The sequence below is a fragment of the Balaenoptera borealis genome, assembly GCF_965194805.1.
Source record: "Balaenoptera borealis genome assembly, chromosome: 3".
NCBI lineage: Eukaryota > Metazoa > Chordata > Mammalia > Artiodactyla > Balaenopteridae > Balaenoptera > Balaenoptera borealis.
The window spans coordinates 161,647,031-161,668,982 of NC_138866.1; the positions used below are offsets into that span (position 1 = coordinate 161,647,031).

Consider the following 21,952-nt stretch of genomic DNA (forward strand, 5'->3'; position numbering starts at 1 on the left):
AATTTTTAGTTTCGCTTTGGAATCTACCTTTTGAGCTGCGTTGGTTTCCCTTGGCTACCTGTGGTTTGTACTAGTTTTGTGGCTGGGATGTTACTCCGGTCACCTTGGCAATGTGAAATATTTGCAAAAAATAAAACAAGCCTCTTGTTTTTCTTTGCATCTTGTTGGAAAAAGATGAATTTAGTATATACCTGTCAAAACCAGAAACCCGTTCTTTTCCCCATCCTGTCAATGAGGAATGGGCTGTCCTGTCCAGGTTTCCATTCCCTCAAAACACTCAGAATAATAGCAATGACCTATCGGATCACTTTATTCTAATCTAAACCAAATCATGCCCCTCTCCCCCGACTTCTCTCCTTTTCTCTTGCCCCTTCCTCCCCCAAAGCAGTTATTCTCAACCTAGCTCAGCAAGAATCGTCAGGGGCAGGGGTTATCTTCCTCATTTGATTCATGAGGACAGATATACAATAGAGAGTTAAGAGTATAAATTCTGGAGTCAGAATGACTTGAATTCTGGTTCTGCAACTTGCCAGCTGTGTGATTGTAGACTTGCTGTTTGACTTCTCTGAGCCTGTTTCTTCTTCTGTTAAATGATGATTTAATGGGACCTATGACCTAGGGTCCCTGGAAAGGCTAAACGAGATGCAATGTGAAGAGCTCAGCACAATGCCTGGTACAGAGTGAGAACTCAAATGTGGTCACCAATGTTGTTATTGCTATTAATCTGAAGTGCATTAGTCCCATGAGATAGTCTCTTCAAAAGAAAGCTGTGGTCAGCTAAGGCAAGAAAATGGTGGATGTTGGTCCACCTCTTAGTGCACATGATAATGACATTCACATAATAAAGGCTCTGGGAAGAATGGTTAAGAAACCTATTTATTTTATTTGATCCAGTATTTACCCAAATTACTTGCCTATGGAAACCCTCTCTTGATTAGTGTTCCTTGCAGCACACTTGGGAAAATCCTCAGCCAGTGGGATTTTTAACCACCTCCCCCCAATAATTACCGAAGTTTGTACTAATCTTCTGCAGAGTTGATTACATAGGTGTGTAATAGATAAATCCCACAATTTACACCAAAACTTTTGTCACCTTGAGAAACACAAGGGACCATGCATTGAAGACCATCTGGTACTGTGATGTGTTTTAACTTTTTTTTCCTCTTCCTCCTTGTAAAATTATCAGTTTATTATAGACCAAGTATGCCTAAAGTGAATATTTAATTCTTACCCAATTTTTGCACATCGATCTGACCTATTACCAAGTCAAGTACCATGGAAATTCAAATTAAACTATAGAAACAAGGTGCCCTTCACGGAAGAGGCAGAGGTCTTTTTTATTTTTATTTATTTTTTTGTTTGGCACCATACTGTTTTATTTCAACCTTCAAACAATATAAAGAGGTAACAACTTCTGATGCCAAACCATGCAAATAACAATAAAGGAACAAAAAAAATACTAACGACGAAAAGACAATCATTTAAAGGTGCTTCACAGCAGTGCTTTGGCAGTACTGGCAAGTACTTCTAGCCAATGGCTTCCAACAAGAGGGGTTTGAATGAATCCCCTGTTCTCAACAAAAGAGACCCCACATTTTCTCCCTGGTGGTTTACACATTCTGAGTCACACACACCACACCCCTACACTCACCGGACTTTTGTCATTCACATCTTACAACACGTAACTACACATTGTGCGTCTGTACACAACAAAAACTAAAAATAAAACAGTGTGGTAGAAAAGTAAACAAACTTCAGTGTTTCCAGTAAGGCCTCAGGGAATCACTGCTGGCTGGGCCCTTCATTTCACCAGTTTAAGGAAAAGTTTGATTTACATTTCTCAGCAAACCCAATATTCAGAGGCTTCACCATAACCAGCAGGCTCAAGTTAAAAGTTTAAACGACAGTCCTCCTTTCTTTTGGTAAATGTTTCATATAAAACCTGAAATCAAGTTCTACTTTATGAAAAAACAACTGAGTATTTTTAATAGTAAGATATATATGTTTATATTTCTCTTTTTTTAAAAATATTTATTTATTTATTTATTTTTTGCCTGTGTTGGTTCTTCGTTTCTGTGCGAGGGCTTTCTCTAGTTGTGGCAAGCGCAGGCCACTCTTCATCGCGGTGCGCGGGCCTCTCACTGTCGCGGCCTCTCTTGTTGCAGAGCACAGGCTCCAGACGCGCAGGCTCAGTAGTTGTGGCTCACGGGCCCAGTTGCTCCGCGGCACGTGGGATCTTCCCAGACCAGGGCTCGAACCCGTGTCCCCTGCATTGGCAGGCAGATTCTCAACCACTGCGCCACCAGGGAAGCCCTATATTTCTCTTTTTAAAAAGACATTTAATAACAATACTTCAGAAGACTGGATTTAACCCTCAATCCCCCACCCTGCCAAGTGTCCACCTGGCACAGATACATTAAGGCAAAGGCTCCTGGAGAGGCATGTCCGCCTCGGCGGCGGGCTGGGGACACAAGGGGAACACATTCCGCTCCTGCAGGGCCAGTTTAGAAAGGCTTCTCCCTCATGTTCACCGAGCCGTCCTGCATCCCGAAGTAGACTCTCTCCGTCATGTTGATGAATAGGCCCGTGTCCATCACGCCTGGGATCGTTTTGATCGTTGTGTTCACTTCACTCCATTTGTGGACCCGGTCAAACATCCAGTCCAGGATCAAATTCCCATTATCCATCACCACAGGACGTGCCTTGCTGACAGCCATTCGAAGTTCAATCGCACCCCCAGGCTTCTGGGTCACAGCTCGGCTCACAGGCCATCAGGATGACCTTGATGGGGATTCCCTTGTGCCATTGATCCCCGAGGTTCTTTGAATCTTTCCTGAAATCGGCGATCACGATGAAGCGACTGGCATTGCCAGCCACAGTTTTCTCCTGGGTCAGGCAGCCTCCACCATCCTCGATGAGACTGAGATCAGCATCTACTTCATCAGCACCATGGATGGCAAGGTCAATCTCTGGTTGTCGGTCCAGGTCGCTGAGAGTGAAGCCGTACTGCAGGATGAGCTGACGGGCCTGGACGGAAGTGGGAATACAGACGAGATTCAGATTCTCTTGCTTCACTCTTTCAGCTATTCGCTGCACAGCATGGACAGTTGTAGAACCACTCCCAATTCCCAGCACTTGGTTATTCCTCAAGTGGGTCTCCACGGCCGCACGGCCTGCCAGCTTCTTGGCCTCCTCGGCCTTGGACATCGTGGAGGGGGCCAGGCAGACGCTGTTAGCACCCCTGCCACCGGTACTTGTGCTGCCAGCACCGAACTGCCAGGCAGAGGTCTTTAGATCGCCAATGAAGCTAACTAAATACGTGGCTCTCTTCATTAATCCTGTGCACTGATCAGGTGAAAATGTTACCAAGGGTTATAGTTATCATAATAAAGGAGTCATTGTTTCTTGTGCGTCAAGGGTTCTGATGTGACAGATGTGTATACATGCAGAAGCACAGCAGTGCCTTCCTGCTGTTTATTAGTTTCTAAAATCCAGTTCCTTGGAGGCAATGGGCTCAAGAACAAAACCAGCACAGAAACAATGGAAGTGCCTTTGTCCTCCAAGTTAGGACATTTCTTTATCCGGAAAGGTTTAGGACAAGGGCTGTGTGGGAAAAACAAGCTCTGAACCAAGATTAGATTTGGGAGGAGTGTGAGGTTAAGGGGCTAGATCAGCATGGGGGTGGAGGGGTGCTTCCAAAAGAGGGGCAGGGCGTGGAACACGACCACGTGTGTCCCAGAGAGAAACATCCCAAAGGGCATTCTCTCCCAGGCTTGGTTCAGAGTGATTGCAGAGCAAAGTGTAAAGTCTAGTTTTGGTGCCATAGGATTTCTGGGACAATCCCAGTTGCAAATACTGTGTTCCATCAGCTCTATGTGTACTCTTGACTGTATTAGAATCACATCTTGATCTTAAATTAAGGCCATGATCACTTACAGCCCCCAAGAAAGAATCAGGAAAACCAGTCCTATCATTCCCAAGCTGTGTTTTATTTCTCTGGCACTTGCTTCTTCTCTGAGTTACATTTTTGCTTCTTTATAACATGAGGGCTTGGAATAGATCATTTCAATGTTCTAAAACAAAGATTTTGGCGCTGAATGACCTGAGACAAAGCGTTAGATTATTACTCTACCGTCATGAATTGTTACTGTTTGTGAAGTGCTCACTATTTTCTCTGTGGTGATTTTTAATTTCCAGAATGGCATGTGTTCATTTGGAACTTAAAGCCCCATCCCCTAACCGTGATAGCTGCCACCAAGCTGGGTGATTTTTAACAACTGCTCCAAGTAGCTGAAGTAATTACTCCTTGTTTAGTCAATAGCACAGTTAGTAGTGAAAATGTCAACAAGTTAACAACCTACCAGGTACTTTTTCTAAGCTGCCCTAAAGGCAGACACAGCCAAATGCTATCAGTTTCGATCTTCCATCTAAACCCAAGATCTAACCCCAATCCTGGTGTTAGAACAGAGCATGTGTTTGCATCTTGCTGTGGGAAACAAGGATGCCATCTTTTGTCAAAATAGGGCCAAATCTTGGGAGATACTATAAGGAGCTTTATTTTTTCCCCCTCTTTCGCTGTGTGATGTTTTGTTTGTCCTGCAGTCCTGAAAATAAATGCCAGGCAAAGGCTCATGTAAATGAAGACTGTTTGTTCCTTCAAGGGAGGCCGAGTTTACAAACAGAAGCCTTAAGACAAAGCAGGCATTCTGGAGCCATTGTGGTTAGCTGCCCGTGAATTCGATCTGAAGGGCACCTTGGCCCCTGAGAGGTGAATGCCTGCAGGTATTTGTATCTTAATGAAAGAAGGGGGATTTCTCATCTCTGCTTTAACAGCAATAATTGAGTTACATATTCTACTTTCCTGGGTCAAAAACCTGGGTACAACAGGTCTCCTGTAGGAGATTGTTCTAAAGGGAATGAGACTCAGAGCTGAGCCAGTTGTGAATGGACATTTGCTTGAGGATTTACCCAACTTAAAAAAAAAAAAAATTGAGATATAATTGACATATAATATTGTATTAGTTTTAGGTGTACGACATAAAGATTCGATATTTGCATATACTGCAAAATGATCACCACAATAAGTCTAGTTAATACCCATCAGAGCCAACTTATTTTAAGCCACACTTTCCAAGATTTTAAGAAAGTTATTCCCATTGGAAAAGTCAAATACATTAATTTTTGTCATATCCTTCAGAAAAGTTTGGGTATGGAATACAATAATTGTTAAATGAATACATGAATAAAGGAATTAATGAACAAAGGAGTTGATGAATGAATATCTATGGAATGAGATGAGATCGGTGTTACAAATGGTGGTCCAGAACCACAAATCTTGAAGTGTTGATCTTTTCCTTAATCTCTTCATTGTAGCATTTGACCCATTTCTGCTATATTTGCACTGTGGATTATGGTACTTTAGCTTCTGACCAGCCCAGGGCAGTCAAATATTGCTTACTTGCATCCCCCATTTTCAAAATAATCTTGTAAAACACAAACCAGAATGGAACAGAATAGACACAGGTGGGGCATGTTTTATCTCTTTCAGGCTTTCCACCATCACTTTCCCAGGTCCTGGTCTTGGTTTTCTTCTATCCCAGGTCATGTAGTCCAGTAAGTTTTTATCATGATTGTACTCAGAAGGTTTCTTCTACACTCCAAGATTCTATTACTCTGATTCTAATCCTTCTCCAAGTAGGGGTGTTCAACTAATCACTAGTGGAGAAGTAGAATTTCAGTGGAGGGGTAGAATTGAATTCCATATCTGTCTTGAAATTCTCATTTGATTTAGGAAATGACTCACGTGAGTCCTACAGTATGAAAGCCACTGGGAAAGAAAGTAAACATCTCTTAAATGGGATTGTGTGCTCAAGATAGTTACACGTATTGACAAGAACATTTTTTTTGGCCACTCAATGGCATGTGGAATCTTAGTTCTCTGACCAGGGATCGAACTTTTGGCCCCTGCAGTGGAAGTATGGAGTCCTAACCACTGGACCACCAGGGAATTCCCAAGATATACACGTCTTGAAAGAGGGTTTGATCCAAATAGTAGAGGGCAGGAATTAGACCCCATAATGGGTGCTCATTTAACACTTTCTGTATAAATGAATTGATAATAAAATTTTAGATAATTCCTTTCTTTGGGCTTGTAACAGCCTATCGAGACTCCTTCATCTTCAAACATTGAAATATTTTTATTAAAAATTTATTTCTTGTTTTAAATAAATTTAACCTCACTCCAGCATTTTTGGAGCATGTACTATGTGCTGTGTTCTGTGGTGTGTGATGGGTGCACAGTGGAGAACAAAATAGACAAGTCCCCTGCCCTTCATATTGCTAGAGTGTAGTGGTGGTAACTGGCATTACACTGTATCTGAAAATATAATTAAAAATTGTTAGGAGTTCTATGAAGGCAAAGAACAGGAGAATATGCTATAAGAGAAAATAATAGGGTATGGGGGCAGCAGGGACACACTTCAGGTTTGGAGATTCAGGGGAAGCCCTTGAAGAAGTGACATTTCAGCTGAAGCCTTAAGAATGAGGGAGGGCAAAGGAAGGAGAGGAGAAAGGGTAGTCCCGGCACCAGGAAGAATGTGTCGGAAGAACTGAGACAGGACAGAGTTTGGGGCACTTGGGGCTGAAAGAGAGCCAGTGTGGCTGGATCACAGGACACAAGGAGTGGTGGGGGTGAGAGGTGTAAAATGAGGCCAGAGGAGTAAAGTGGGGTGTCCAGGAGGGGCCTGAGGGCCAGGTGAAATGGGACATTCTGGAGGGTTTGCATTGGTGATCAACCCCATCTAATTCATTGTGAAATAATTTAAAAAATATTCCTTGGCTGCAGTGTAGAGGATGAACTGGAAATGAGCAAGAATAGGGGAAGGAAGACCACACAGGAGGCTGTGACAAAATACTTCCTCCCACGCTTCTCCTGTGAGCTACGAACAAACATGGCGGCATGATTGGTGGCCGTGAAATAGAGCATTGGAGGGAAGGTCTGAGGAACTGAGCTGGAAGCCAAGTTCTGCGACTGCTTCTTGGTGGATGCCTGGACAAATTACCGACATGAGTAACTTGAACGGAACTCAGTTTTAGAATAACAAAAACAATCATGGGTTGTGTGGAGGTTAAATTGCGTAGATGCCTGTAAAGAGATTCATACAGTGCCCTCCCAGAACAGATATTTCTTTCTTCTTTAGAGGACCTTTCTCCTCTTATCCATCTGGAAAGCTCCAAGCAATCCTTCATAGCTAGCTCGTTACATCCTCTGTGATACCTTCTCTAATCACAGAGTATTTAGACATATTGCTGCATCCCTTCCAGCCCTGGGTATAATTTTTTAAATTTTTAAAATTCACTTTGTTGATTTCTTTTTATTGGTGTCGATTTTGTAACCTGAATTGTATGTACTATTTAGAGAGCTTTGTTTAGAATTTTACAGTGAAAAACCATTGCTATTTTTTCCCATAAATTAATGTTTATCTCTATAAACACTTGAAATATTGGTAAATTTTGCTCATAGGCACGTTCTTATATGCCTGATTATTCTGAGGGGAAATTGTTGTGCTGTGCACATTATTGTTTTAAACATTATTATAAAGATCTTAAACATTATTTCAAAGGTCTAAAAATTTTTTTAATTTTTTTGTTTTCAAACAGTGTGCTATTATTCTTTCTCCAGAATTTGTTTAAAAAGAATTGATCGATTAAGGTAAGAAATAGGATCTTGAGTAGCAGCAAAGAAGGGACCCAGGAATTTACAGTTTATAATTATAGCTCTTTCTAGACTTTCTGCTATTATCTTAGAGATCTTTCAATGCTTATCTCAAGGCCTGTACTCTTCACCAAGTCTTCTAGTCTGATGGCTGATATTCCACCAAAGTCTGTTGAGCCATAGAGTTGTGTCTGGGAATGTGGCTGCCTTACAGGGAACTGCATTTTCCAGGAGCTATTGAAGGTCATAGGACTAAGTTCTGGCTGGTGGACTATAATTACATGTGATGTGTACCACCTCAGGCTTAAGCCTGAAAATAGTGCACACATGCTTTTCGTACTCTTTTCCCTTTGAACTGGAGCACTGATAAGCTGATGACCAACTTTGATCATAGAGATGAAGACATTCCCCTCCAAGATGGCAAAGACACAATCTAGAAGAAAGTTGGGTCTATGAATGACCATGTTCAATAGAACAGTTCTCCTACCTGCTCTGGGTTGTAACATGAGAGAAACATCAACCTCTCTGTTATTTAAACCACTGCATTATTGATTTTTTTCCAGAGTAGCTCAGACTTTTATTCTGTCTATATAAAAATTGGTACTTGAAGTGGAATGCTGTAACAAAAATCGAATATATATGTCATTGAATCTGGTGGTGGTGTAACAGATGTTATAGTCTGGAAAACTTTGTTATGGCAGATTAGATCTTTACATGAATGAATCCACATTCTAGTCTCAATTTTGATCCATGTTTGCCTCTGGTGAACTTCTATAGCACTTTTTGTTTGAATCTTACTTAATTCTTTATGTAATCAGTCAGCACATTGAAGGAGTACTTTGTATTCTGTAATAATAATCCATTACATTTATATATTGTTTTACAGTTTTCAAAGTGTTTTTACATTTCTTACTGCATTGCATCGTCACAAAAATAATGAGATGTTGGGATTCATTTATCTAGTTAACATTTATGGGCCAGGCAGTGGGCTGGGTTTGCAGGCAACTTATCAGATTGATGCTTTTGTCTTGGAAGTGATTTCACTTAAGACCAAATTAGAAAGACACATAGGGGTCTCAGGTGAAAGTATTGTTATCATGACTATTTTTTCTTTTCTTTTTTTGCATCTACTACCTAAGACCCAGGACATTAAATGATGTGCCCAAAGTTGCATAGCTAGTTAATGCTCTATCCATTGAACCAGTACTACTCAACTCTGACAGTAAAGTACCTAAAATTTCTAAAGCACATTTAAGGTTTATAAAGGGTATTTATGAAATAATTCAGCTAATAATAATTTTTCTTTATATATTTTCATCCACTTATTGTAAAAGTGAAGTAAAGAACAAATCATGGGACTTTCCCGGTGGCTCAGTGGTTAAGAATCCGCCTGCCAATGCAGGGGACACGGGTTCGAGCCCTGGTCCGGGAAGATCCCACATGCCGTGGAGCAACTAAGCGCCACAACTACTGAGCCTGCACGCCTAGAGCCCATGCTCCATAACAAGAGAAGCCACTGCAACGGAAAGCCCGCGCACCACAACAAATGGTAGTCCCTGCTCGTCGCAACTAGAGAAAAGCCTGCACGCAGCAACGAAGACCCAATGCAGCCAGAAATAAATAAATAAATAAATTTATATATTAAAAAAAAGAACAAATCGTACCGTTTGCATTAAGTGAGGCTGTAATGCAATCTGCCAACACTGAGTTTATTAACTTCTTAGAGTACAGGGCGTAAGTGGTTTTGGTGGTAAACTGTTGTAGACCAGTAAAAACTTGCGACAAGCTGGAAACAGCCCCTGAGCAATGGTTGGATTATATTGTTCCTTTGAGTAGCTAATATAGCACCTTTTATCATGTTATGACTCAAAGGCTGATGGACAATTTGATTTCTTCACAGGTCACCCTGCTGAGGCAGAGAGCAGGAGCCTGACAACAGCCAGTGGGGGTGATAGCAAAATAAAATATATGACAGAAGAGGAGGAACCACCAGGGAGAAAGGTGGTGGGTGCACAGGAGGAAGAAAAGAGCATGCTGAACCAGAGCAAAAGGATAATTAAAAGGACTCAGGGCTTGTGAAAAAAATAGAAAAAAAAATAAGAAAAGGAAAAGAACTAGTGAGATTAGGCTTAACCCAATTAAATAGCATGGAAAGTAGAATGAGGCTAAAATGAGAGTTTCTTTTGGGTCTAGGGGCCTCGTTAACTGTAATTTGAAAATATAAGGATATTAGATACTGAGATTTAAAAGACAGGGAATTTGTTCCCGAAGGATCTATTGAGTTCTTACTCTGTGCAAAACCCTGAAAGTTTGAATTGATGATGAAAAGAGAAGTAAGGTAATTGCCACCTTGGAGCTCAGAGCTGAGGTGATAAATGCAGAGTAACGTCCTGCGTTCTCGCGTTCCTCTCTTGGCTTGAGTCAACGGCAGCTCTGAGCAAGTGGGCTGCCTTTCTCCCACCTGAGGGGTTGGCATAGACTCAGCACTAGAGGATGACAGGCTGGACACCATATGGTTTTCTAGGTTTTGTTTCCAATCTCTGTCGCATTGAACTGCCTTCTGAAACAGGCCCTAGAGTGACCCCCATAGCTGGGTCTGAGCTGGAGAGAAAATGAAGGGTTGCCTGAAAGCCTGTTTCTCTCCGTCAGCTCAGGACAGAAGAGCCCTTGAGCCTGAAGATTTGGCTTGACTTCTATCTAGAAAGTGGCCCCCAGAGCCCCACTATGGTTTCAATTGGTTTTGAAGTGTCGCTGAAAGAATTCTTTTGTTTGTACTTCAAGCTGGCGGGTTTGCACTGTAACGATATCTGCTTTTCTACATCTCTGTTTGACACTGGGTTGACCTCTGCTTACCTCATACTTGCTAAAAAGAAACATATCTAATACCATCCACCTCTGTGATAAGGGCAAGAGAAAACAAACAGTGGAAAGACCCTTTAGGAACAGATGACCTGCTGTTGGCTGGAGGAGCCATACTACCGGCGAGGGGTCTGGGGATGCCCACCGAGGGCTTGTCACGATTAGGGAGGTGCCGGCGTTTGGACTCAGGGGTTTAGAACTTTGGAGCAGAGTTCTAGCTTCCTCTGGCCACACACAGGTCGTGTGTGATATCGTTAATGGATAAATAAAGTGAAACGTAATTTCTTAGCCTGCGATTCAGAGTCAAACCATAAATATTCTGTCTAGCATCAGGGACCTCAGCTGGATAGCAGATCAAGTCATTAGAAACAGCCTCCAGGGATTCCTCAGTTAACAAGTCCACCTTTCCCTTGGAGTCACTCACTTTCCTCTCCTCCTCTGTCTTCTTTTTCTTTTTTCTTTTTACTTTACCGAAATATAGTTGATTTACAATGTTGTGTTAATTTCTGCTGTACAGCAAAGTGATTGTTATATATATATGTATATATACATTCTTTTTCATATTCCTTTCCATTACAGTTTATCATAGGATACTGAATATTGTTCCCTGTGCTATACCGTAGGACCTTGTTGTTTATCCATCCTATATATAATAGTTTGCCTCTGCTAATTCCAAACTCCCAATCCTTCCCTCCCTGACCCGCTCTCCCCTTTGGCAACCACAAGTCTGTTCTCTATGTCTGTGAGTCTGTTTCTGTTTTGTAGAAACAAACTACTAGAAGGTCATCAAAACACTGCTCGGTTGTTCTAGGAATAGGATTTTGGGCCACCTCTGTGATGTGAGGTTAAAATACAGACTGTGCAGACAGAGAAAGACAAATATCATATGATATCACTTATTTGTGGAATCTCAAAAAATGGTACAAATGAACTTATTTACAAAATGGAAACAGACTCACAGACCTAGAAAATAATCTCATGGTTACCAAAGGGAAAGGGAGAGGAGGGATAAATTAGGAGTTTGGGATTAGCAGGTACATACTACTACGTATAAAATAGACAAACAAGGACCTACTGTATAGCACAGGGGACTATGTTAAATTCTTTGCAATAATCTATAATGGAAAAGAGTCTGAAAAAAGAATGTATATATATATATATATATATATATATATATTTATATATATACATATACAACTGAATCACTTTGTTGTATACCTGAAACTAACACAGTATTGTAAATCAACTATACTTCAATTAAAAAAGATACAGCAGACTGGGTGTGCCAGTGAAATATCAAGCACTCAGAATATTTTTGAAAAGTGTAAACTAGTGATGATTTTCCTTGTCTCTCACTTGCCCAGATACCACTGTCTTCAGTCAGAAAGAAAAAGAGATAAAAAATAATTTTTAATTTAGGAAATAAATCCTATTTTAATTTATGTAATTGTTTTCATGTATATGTCATAATGAATTAACTGACAAATTGTCTGAGTTTAAAGACTTTTGAGAATGGTTTTAGGTCTAGAAAGCCAAGTCTGAGGATTAGTGAATGCACCGGAGGAAATAATTGACAAGGAAGGAAATTAAAAATGAATGCAAATATACAGAAAGAGGCCAGAGAAATGCAGATTTCTGGAAATAGGTGAAATCCAAAGATTTCAAGGAGAGGGAAACCTTCTCCATGAGGGAAGTCTCCCAGATGTTGTCATTTACATTTTATACCTTTACTGCTGGGCTCTCTGCGTTTCTCCTACCCATGTGTAAATTTCTCAGGTGATCTCACCTAGGCTCATGTCTTCCATGTACTGAGGACTCATGACTTTTTACCTCCAGCTTGGTCTCTTCTCTTTCCTGTATACCATGTTTCTTCAATCACTTTCTTCTATTTCCACTTGGATATCGAATAGGCATCTTAACATTTAAAAAAATAGATCTTTTTCTTCCATCTTCCTTGAAAAGTTGTCTACCTCATCCTCCCACAAACCTTATACCATTTTCCACCGTATCAGCCTTCCTCTCTTTAAGGTAATTTCTATCTATAATTCACCAGCAATTCTGTTGGCTTGACTTTTAAAATAGCCATCCATCTCTCCCAATTTTTCCTGCTATCACCCTAATCCAAGTATATCACACATTACCTGGACTAAGGCACTAATCTCTTCAACACCTACTTTTCTCTCTTATCCAGTCCTGTAACAGGAAAATGACCCTGAGACTAAGTACTTCCTTAAATTTTGTACTCTGTGAGCAGAATTGGCCTCATCTTCCTCTTAGCCCTTTGTAATAATCTGGGTTACACCTAACAGTTGTTTGCACTGGGTGGCAGCCCTGGAGGTGGTGAGAACGAATCTGGACTTACTGGGAGAGCAGAGTCACAGGCTCCTGCCTGATCGCAGGAGGTGAGTGAGAGAAGGAGAGGAATCAAGGATGACTTTCAGGGCTTTGGCCCAAGCAAGAATGGGGTTGCCATGACCTGGGGGAGAGGTGACCACAGGGGAGCAGATTCCAGGGTCAGGTGTGGAGGGGAGGAGTTCAGGTTTGAAATACCTTAGACATCAGGTGGACATGCTGAGGAGCAGCTGGATGCAGCAGGCTGGAGTCAAGGACAAATGACGTCAACACGCATCCTAGAAGATGTGCACCTTATCGCTGCTTCGGACCTTTTGCCCTTTTGTTCCCTCTGAGCCAAACGTTTTTCTTCCATATCTTCACAGGCACCTCCTTCATGAATATAACAGTTCAAATGTCAGCTGTTTGAAGTAAGGGGTCTTTCCCAATGACCCTATCTAAGGTTGGTCCTTCTTTCTCTTGTTTTCTCTTCCTTCCTTCCTTCCTTCCTTCCTTCCTTCCTTCCTTTCTTTTTCTTTCTTTCTTTCTTTCATTGACATATAGTTGATTTACAATGTTGTTTCTCTTGTTTTTTTTCTTAATCATGTCATTCCTATCTGAAACATTGTAATCAGGTAATCAGTCTACTTACTTGTTCATTGTCCTCTCACCTTAGAATCATAAAAGTTTTATGAGAGCATGGATCTGCATGTCTTGTTGACCCTCAGCATCTTTTTTAGTTGTCTTTTAAAGTTTATTGGTTAATGAAAACTCTATCCATTGTGGGCAATATATTTTTAGCTTTTGTCATTAACAGTTGAACCCAAATTCTTATAGGACCATTAAGTTCATCAAACGTGATGTTGATTATGTTGAACAAGAATTTTTTTTTTTTGAGACCCTACTAAGTAAAAAAACTTTATGTAAGTAAAGTATTTCAACCAAAGTTCTAATATAACTCCACGGTCAGTCAACAGTAACCTAAAGTTGATTAAGATCATTGTCAATATTCAGTCTAGGAACACAGCCAGGAATAAGAATCAGGTCAATGTAGCAGAAAATGTCATAGAAAGAGATCTGGACTTTGACTCAGAAAATCTGACTTCAAATCCTGGCTCTAACACTTCCAAACTGTGTGATCTTCAGCAAATTCCTTGACCTCTCTGGTTCTTCTTATCTATAAAAAGGAATGATACCTATATTACATGGAATTATAGGAATTAAAAAATACGATGTATGTTAATATGCTCTGTAGGTTAATATCTACCTAATGGCATGCAAATGTTACCTGAGTGATATTCAAATTGGTTTAAAAGATTCCAGGTGCTTTCAGTTGTATGAGAGTGTTTCCTAAAAATATGAATCCCCAAAGTATGTGATTCATTTCAATTATATAAAAAGACACGCCTTTTGAGTTGGTTAGGATGTTTAGCTGCAAGTGGGGGAATGCTCAAATAAATAGATTTAAACAAGGAGGAAAAATTATCTTATATAAGAAGAAATGCAGTGTTTGGCTTCATAAGTTCCTCAGGGACCCAGTGTCTTTCCATCTTTTCCCTCCACTGAAGCCAGTGTGCTAGCTTGGTCCTTTGGCTCTGCATCCTGTGGTCCCACAGTAGCTGCTCTGGTTGCAAAGATCACACCTACAGAGTCTGAGGCACGTAGGGAGGAAGATGTCTCCTGGGAAACTCCTATCAGGCTTTCTGTTATGTCTTTTTGGCCAGAGTTGCATGGAGTAACTGGGACCGAGAGTGCTGCTGGCAAAGGGAGGCTGAAGTTGTCATTGAACTTAGAGTCAACATTTTCTTCCTGGGGTTGGGGAGGCGGCCACTTTCCATGAGCATATGACCCCCTGATACTTGGACAAAAATAGCGTTCTGTTGGCAAGGAAGAAGGCGGGGAGAGGGAGGAAACGGTTGTGGTGTAGGTAACCAACAGTGCTTTTCACACCATCCTCATCTTTTTTGAAGGGAGGAGGGAGTTAGTGGTTATTGCAAAACTCAGAGTGAAAGAACGTCGTGATGGCTAAAAGGTTGGAAATTACAGTTGTATGGACTTTACTCTCAGTCATTGCCCATGTTTTATTTTTAAATGTCATTGGTTATACAGCCAAAATACATCATGAATACAAGAAAACCCCACTATTAAAAACAACGGCTAAATCACTCTAATATTTTTGTTTTTGTTTTTTAAAATAAACCCACTTGTTATGTAAATTTGATTGACTGGACCTAGAAATTAGATCTTGACCTAAGGAAAGAGAAAAAATTTAATATAAAGAACCGGAACTAAAGAGGAAGGAAGTACTTAGGAAATAAGCACATTAGAAGACATGGTGAAGAGGATTTAAAAGATTTTTTTTTCAGAGTAACTAGAGTGGAAAAACACAAAGAAAAGTTCCTTCTGTGATGTTTCCTACTACCTGGTGTCATTCTTCTGTACTTCTAGTATGACACTCTTATTCTTTTAGCATTACTTCACTTTATGTCTGAAGAAGAGCTTGTGTTTCATTCATCTGATGTTTTAAATAGCATTTTAATCATTGTAAGTGATCATGCAATGCCCGAAGCACATTGGCTAGAAAATGGTTTATAAATAAAATTATTGTTATTATTGTTATCTTTATCTCTTGAAACAATATTCATTATATTCAGATTATATCTAGGCTAGAAATAGTTCAACATATGTGATTATATGTAATCAGTCTATTTTTATTCTTGCTCTTTTAAAAATGCCATGGCTCACCACTCAATTTTGTTCTTATCGCTAACAAACTATTGCTTATAAGTTGTTAAGGACTCTGATTTGCTTTGAAGAGTAAGTCTTTACAGGTTTCAACAAGAGTTTGCTCCTGGTAGGGCTGGGATCCAAAGAAATTCCTTGTTCCCAGTGCCCATGTCTTAATGGCAGGGGTAGCAGCATGTGGAGATGGAATCACCAGAACTTTCACCTGAAGCTCAGCACCCCGAGTGTATCCAGAAGCTGAAACTATGACTAATAGGAAGATCTATTGGGGAGGCCTATTTTAGCTTGATCATAGAAATAACTTTGTAAATATTAGCTGTGTCTGCATACAGATTAGGTGACAGTGTGAGATTGTGAGGTCCCCATCATTTGCAGGTATTCTAGCAAACTGTCAGGCCACTACTTTGTGCTGTTATGAAGGGAATTTACAACATATCCATGGAGGCCGATATTCAACAGCCTCATAAGTGACTCCCTTTCTAAGGCTTAATGTTCCTAAGTAGGTTGCAATGTCTTAGTTTGTCTCTGTGGTCATATCACAGTATTGACCTTAGGACCACTCAGTGTCCTTCAAGGGCAAAAATGCAGTGTACCTTCTAGTCAGCACATTTCGACATGCTACAAGGAATATTATGGTATGCATCCACCTTAACTAAGGGGTAATAGTTGTCTGGAGTTTTTAGCTGGTTGGCTTTGAGGGCTAGAGTTTCAAGTTCAGGAGATCAGGGTTTACATATCTGATTCGCTATGTGGGTCAAAACATTTTCCTCTTCTCTGTGCCGACTAACTGATTTACACGATATAAAATTTTGGTAAGTGGAACATTATAGTAGTTAAAGGTATTTTTATTAAGGGCACAACCTGTGCCCCTTCCAATTGATGAGTGATTTTGTGGAAAGCATGCAGCTGTGGGTATCAAAATTGACAAGATAGGAGTATCAACAGTGCAAATGCAGCCTTACAGCCAAAACAAACAAACAAACAAATCAGGCAATAGGCTGGTGGGAGTGCTGCAGGGGTAGGAGGCGGTATATTAAGGGTGACATGAGATACTTGGGAAATCTGAGGCCAGACACTTTGCCAAAACTCTCCGTTGAAGGACAGAAGTGTTGGTGGCTTTTGAGATCACCACAATCAATAAAAAGCAATGAAAAAGTGTACTTTGCGGCTATCAATTTTTCAAAGTTAGCTCAAGTTCAGCTTTTTCCTTGAACTGTTCCTAAGCCATGCCTTCACGAAGTTGGAATCTTCTCTGACTTCCAGATAGTCTAGGGTACCCATTTGGTCATGATATGTTTTTTTATTTTATTGCTAGTCTGAGAAGTCACCTGGTTGTAATTACCTTAAAAAATCAAAACATAATTTTTTGCAGTTATTTTGGCAACTGTCGAATTGTAAAAAGGATTATATATGCATAAATAAATATATATAGGTATTTTGTTTTGTTTTAAAATCAAAGTCAATGGCTTTATCCCTCTGTATACTTGTAATTTTAAAAACCAGGACTCTACTAATTTTATTTGCGTTTGCTCACTCCTATGAGACATGGTGGTTAAAGCTGACCATATCGTGACCATTAGGACAAGTTCTGAGGTTCTAATCTCTTGTGACATCTGTCTTCCTTATAAGACTGGTGTTGTCTGGGGCAGACCTAGACAGACGCACGGTATACCAGATGTCCATCTTCCGTGGCTCTTTGTTTTTCACATCTAGCACAGAGATGCGAATTGCTGAGTGCTGTTATTCAAAGTGTTTGTTGTCATGCCAGGTATCATTCTAGATTTCAAGTAAAGTATAAGCGTGCAAACAAGAAGGAACTTTGTGCCAGGCAGCACTGAGATGTTGGCATGCACCTGTGAGATGCCGCTTTGGTAGGAATGGAATATGAAGACCCTCCCATCTTGAACCAGCTGCAGACAATTAGAGAAGCAAAAGGATGGCTGCCAACTTCAGACACAGGGCTTATTCCCCACAGAGCTGTCAAGTTTTTACTCCTCTTCTGCCTGATGGATGGGGAAACATGAATGATGTACCAAAAAAAACCCTTTCATTAGTCCAACATTGTTGTGTGGCTCCTAGAACTTCTTGGATGTGGCATATAATTTTTCACTTAACTGCCGAGTGTTGGGACAAAGCGGGAGCCACAAACCAGTGCCCCCATCCAGTCCTGCTATGTCACATCTGAGGGCTTCTGTGGGGCAGCCTGGCTTGGCTTTGCCGCCTCAGAGACTTTCCCAGGGGAAGGGGAACAGCTCCATTCCACCTCACGGGAGGCTCCATCTGCTGTCAAATTCTTGCCTCTGACCATGTAGAGCCATTATATGGTCTAGATGTAATAACGCTGGGAGGAAGAGAGTCAGGTGCAAATTGCTAAGTGTCGTTCTAGTTGAGTATGTTCGGTACGTTTGTTAGGCCATGGAAAATTCTTTTTCACTCAAATGGATTTTCTCCTCTTAATCTAATTTTTATTTTTGACTTCTCTCACTATTTTAAATTCAAGTGATCCAAAGTTTCTTTTTCATTTTCGAGCAAAATTAAGCTAAAAAGAGGGTTTTGTGTGTCTACTTTGAAAGGCTTCCCTTTTGTCACCTAATTCTATACTGCTTTCTAGTATAATTACAAATCTTTGACTTCATGAAGAATATTTATGTCGATTTAACCTAAGCTTGATCAGTTCTTTTTCTGAGTTTCGCCCTGGCACAGTCACTTTATTTTTAGGGAATGCTGGGCCAATTCAATCTCTCAGTGGCCTTCTAGTGGTTTTGAAGAAAGAATCCCATTTATTGAATTGGAAAATTAAAAATAATGCTGATAGGCGTTCACTGGTTTAATAATCCCCCCCCCCAAAGCAAATTAATCAGCAGGTATTAAACTTGTTACTTGTCATTAAAGTTTTAATTTCCTTGAAATGGTTAGATAAAACATCAGTATTAACTTGCTAATTTTAATATTTAGCTAAATGTATGCTTTATTAGATTTTCTTATTAATGCTTTCTATATTGTATTTTAATTTTCCACAAGTGTGTTCCTCCTTCTGTTTTGATTCTAATTGCTTCCTATACCCCTTTACATTCTATTATACCTATTGTAACCAGCAATGGCCTGAATGTGGTAGGCATCCAATGTGTGTGTTGGGTTCATTGATGAGTGTATCTAGAGAAACAAGTTGTGGTATATATTCAGAATATCTTTTTCCTGCCACCAGCGATTATTTGTTAGTCGTTTTGTTTGAGCAGGTTGTGAAGGTCTCGGTGTACATGATAGGATAACAGAAACAGAGGAGTTTAAACACTGGGACGTTCTCTTGTGGAGTTTTAAAAATTTACACAACATTCTTTTGCGGGAAAAAAAAAGAAACTAATCTTCATTCCATCCTCTAGGGCAGAGTTTCTCAACCTCGGCAAAATTGCCCTTCAGTCCAGATCATTCCTGGTTGTGGAGAGTAGTCTGTGCATCGTAGGAGTTCATCCACTAGATGCCAATAGCAGATGTGACAACGAGAAATGTTTGCAGACCTTGCCACATGTCCCTGGGGGGGCAAAATCACTTCACCTGAGAACCACTGTTCAAGAGTGATGTCCACGCTGGAATCATTTTGATATAAAGGACCAGTTGAAAGCACAGAGATACTTGGTGTCAAATTAAGTCTTTCTGGTATTTGAGGAAAGCCCTCTAAGCCTACATGAATCCCAATCATAGGGCAGAATGAACACCCCGTAGAAGCGTTGCTGTCTCTACACTGCCCTCCTCCCTGCTGTCGGTCTCAAGGGGGCGCTGTCGAGGGCTACGTGCTGAACCAACATGACCTGTACGTTGTAAAAGCTGCTTTCTCAGGGCTTCCCTGGCTGCAGAAGCTCTGGCTTGTTCCAGGATAGGCTGCTTTCTCCACACCTGACATTGGGTTTCTTGTCAGGGGCTCATCTATGGGAAAGCATCCTGGAATGATTTTGTTTTCTTTTGTCACGGAGGTATGGAAGAAGAACCATCAGACACAGCTGCAAAGCAATGAAGAGCACTGATGATATTCTGGAATTCCTTTCTCTCTGTCTGTCAGATTCGACTATTCTCTTTTTCTCCCTGGTCCCCAAATTCTATACTGGCAAGATAAGGGTTTAACCCTTGGACCAGGTTGACATCACCCATCCACAGGACACTGGAACAGACCACTTCTCAGTGATCAAGTCTGATGAGCCTCTGAACTGGGGGTGGGGGAGGAAGTGTTAAGTTTGCAGCTGAAACTCTGAAGAGCTGTCAATCAAGAGAACATTCGCAGAGGCTCTCCACTGACCCAGATACTCTGCTATCTTGAAAGCTTTATCTTCTAAGAGAATGTTGGCTAACAGCTTTCCTTTTATTCTTGTTTCTGTTTTAAAAGAATAACAAATACGCTTAATTCTTCACAAAATCTTCAGCAAATGCCTTTTAATCCAACACAATGGTAGTTATTTTAAGAAAGTTGGCAAAGGAAGGACTGAGGCAGTTTTCTATTTTTCAGTCTGGGATTTTTTTCCCTTGTACAGAAGCACTTGATCACATTTAATCTTGGCGTGCACCAACCACATTTACTTTGTTTGCATAGAACTGATATCATTGCCTTTCCCTCTTCTATACTCTTTTTTCATCTCCCCAGTAAGCCTTACAATTTAAATAACAGATTAAAATACACACACATACACAGAAGAGATTCACAGATACCATGTATGTGTTCACTGTAACTTCTGGGACTTGATTCCACACACAAGCTGTGTTTGTCGAAGGAAGAAATGGTTTGTCAAAGCACCGTGCATATGTGGAGAGAAAGAGCTCGGGAAAATACCTGAATAAAATGATGCTCAGAGAGAACAAATTGCAGAGGCTGGAGACATGGCTGCTAGGTGTAAAATGAGTGAGGTCTTCTTTGTCCAGCAGAAGTGTTGAGGACTGTTCTCTGGAGATCAGAACAATCTAGAGATGGGTGATCTATGTTACCAAAGGGATGGGTGCTCTGTGCATCTCAGGTGGGGCTTCCTCTGGTTATTATCTGCAATTTAAGACCAGAATTTATGCACCAGCTCTTTGATGCATCTGCAGCTCTGGGTTTGGTCTTTTCATCTCTCAGTCCCACCCAATTTCTTTTCAATACATTATTACTGTGAAAATATTTTAGATTTAGAGAGAAGTTGAACAGATAATGCAGGGATCTGGTCTACCCCGCACCCAATTCCCCCCATTAAAAATCTTACGTTACTTTGGAACCCCCATCCCATTTTCAGAGCTTATTTTCCTTTCTACTCCAAGGGAAACCACATAATTGCTTTCTGATCCCAGTAATGCTGAGAATAAATAAGATGCTTAGTATTTCACCAATTGCTTAACCATCTCCAACCGAAGTTTGCTCTTTTTATCATTTTAAGAGTAAAACTCTGTATTCAAGTTTATTCTCAAGTGGGCAAACTGATGTATAAGAGTTAGATGATTTTCTTAAAGAAATGTGAGCAGGAATTAGACCATTTCTCATTTGCTTCTCCTGCTTTTAGGAGTAATATTGATGGATTAGGCCATTTCTACATTCCGAAAAATTGTAGCGATTTTCTTCAGTGTGACCCCAGCAGATAATTTCTGGTAGCTTTCTTTTTAAAATTATTTTCTTCTATTATTATTATTCTCAAACACTTATGCCAAAGGGGTAAATCTGATAGATTTTGCTATAGTATAGAAAATGAAAATCTACATATTATATTCTTCCTATTTACTTGGTCATCTGGTAGCTTTCTTTACTTCACATATGCACCACTAAGACTAATATGGTTGGAATTAACAGCAATCCTTTCTATTAAATGGGTAAAGCTTTGGCTAATGTCACAGTAGTTATAAATAATATTGCTTTATCAAGATCTATTTCTGGATGTGGAAGTATAAATAATGAAGCCTCTAGAAAACTCTGGGTGACAGATTTATTCTACTAACAAAATAAAGTGATTACAAGGAATTAGGAAAGACTGAACTGGGAAAGGCCTCTCTGCTATGAATAGACTCCAAGAAGGTCATGTGTGTCTCTTTGTCTTCTTGGAGTTGCTGAAATAAGGGCACGGATGAGAGAAGGCAGTTATCAAGGAAATGTCCTCTTTCACCACGTGATAGTGCTTTTTAGGACAAGGAGAGGGAGGTTCTCAGGAAGCATTTGGGTCATGACCATGTTCCATTTCAATTTGAGGTCATTCTCTGTTTCAGATTCAGGTCCTGAGTATCAGAGACCTTCGTGTGGAATTTGCTGGCTTATTCACACCTTGTGCAGGTACGCTGCCCTTCCTCTTTCTCTCCTCC

At 40.4% G+C, this 21,952-nt stretch overlaps 1 long non-coding RNA gene and 1 pseudogene across 2 annotated transcripts in view; one reads left to right on the plus strand and one right to left on the minus strand.

The window, feature by feature from the left end:
* The window catches only part of LOC309626478, a 108,348-nt gene that overhangs the window by 86,254 nt on the left and 142 nt on the right, over positions 1–21,952 (plus strand). The window contains exon 2 of the long non-coding RNA XR_014243222.1: positions 4,662–21,923. This is a non-coding gene — a long non-coding RNA (uncharacterized lncRNA). The remainder of the gene's footprint in view (positions 1–4,661; positions 21,924–21,952) is intronic.
* On the minus strand, positions 2,074–4,670 carry LOC309626464 (ribose-5-phosphate isomerase pseudogene; annotated as a pseudogene). The gene has a single exon. The product of its transcript is annotated as a ribose-5-phosphate isomerase pseudogene (transcript).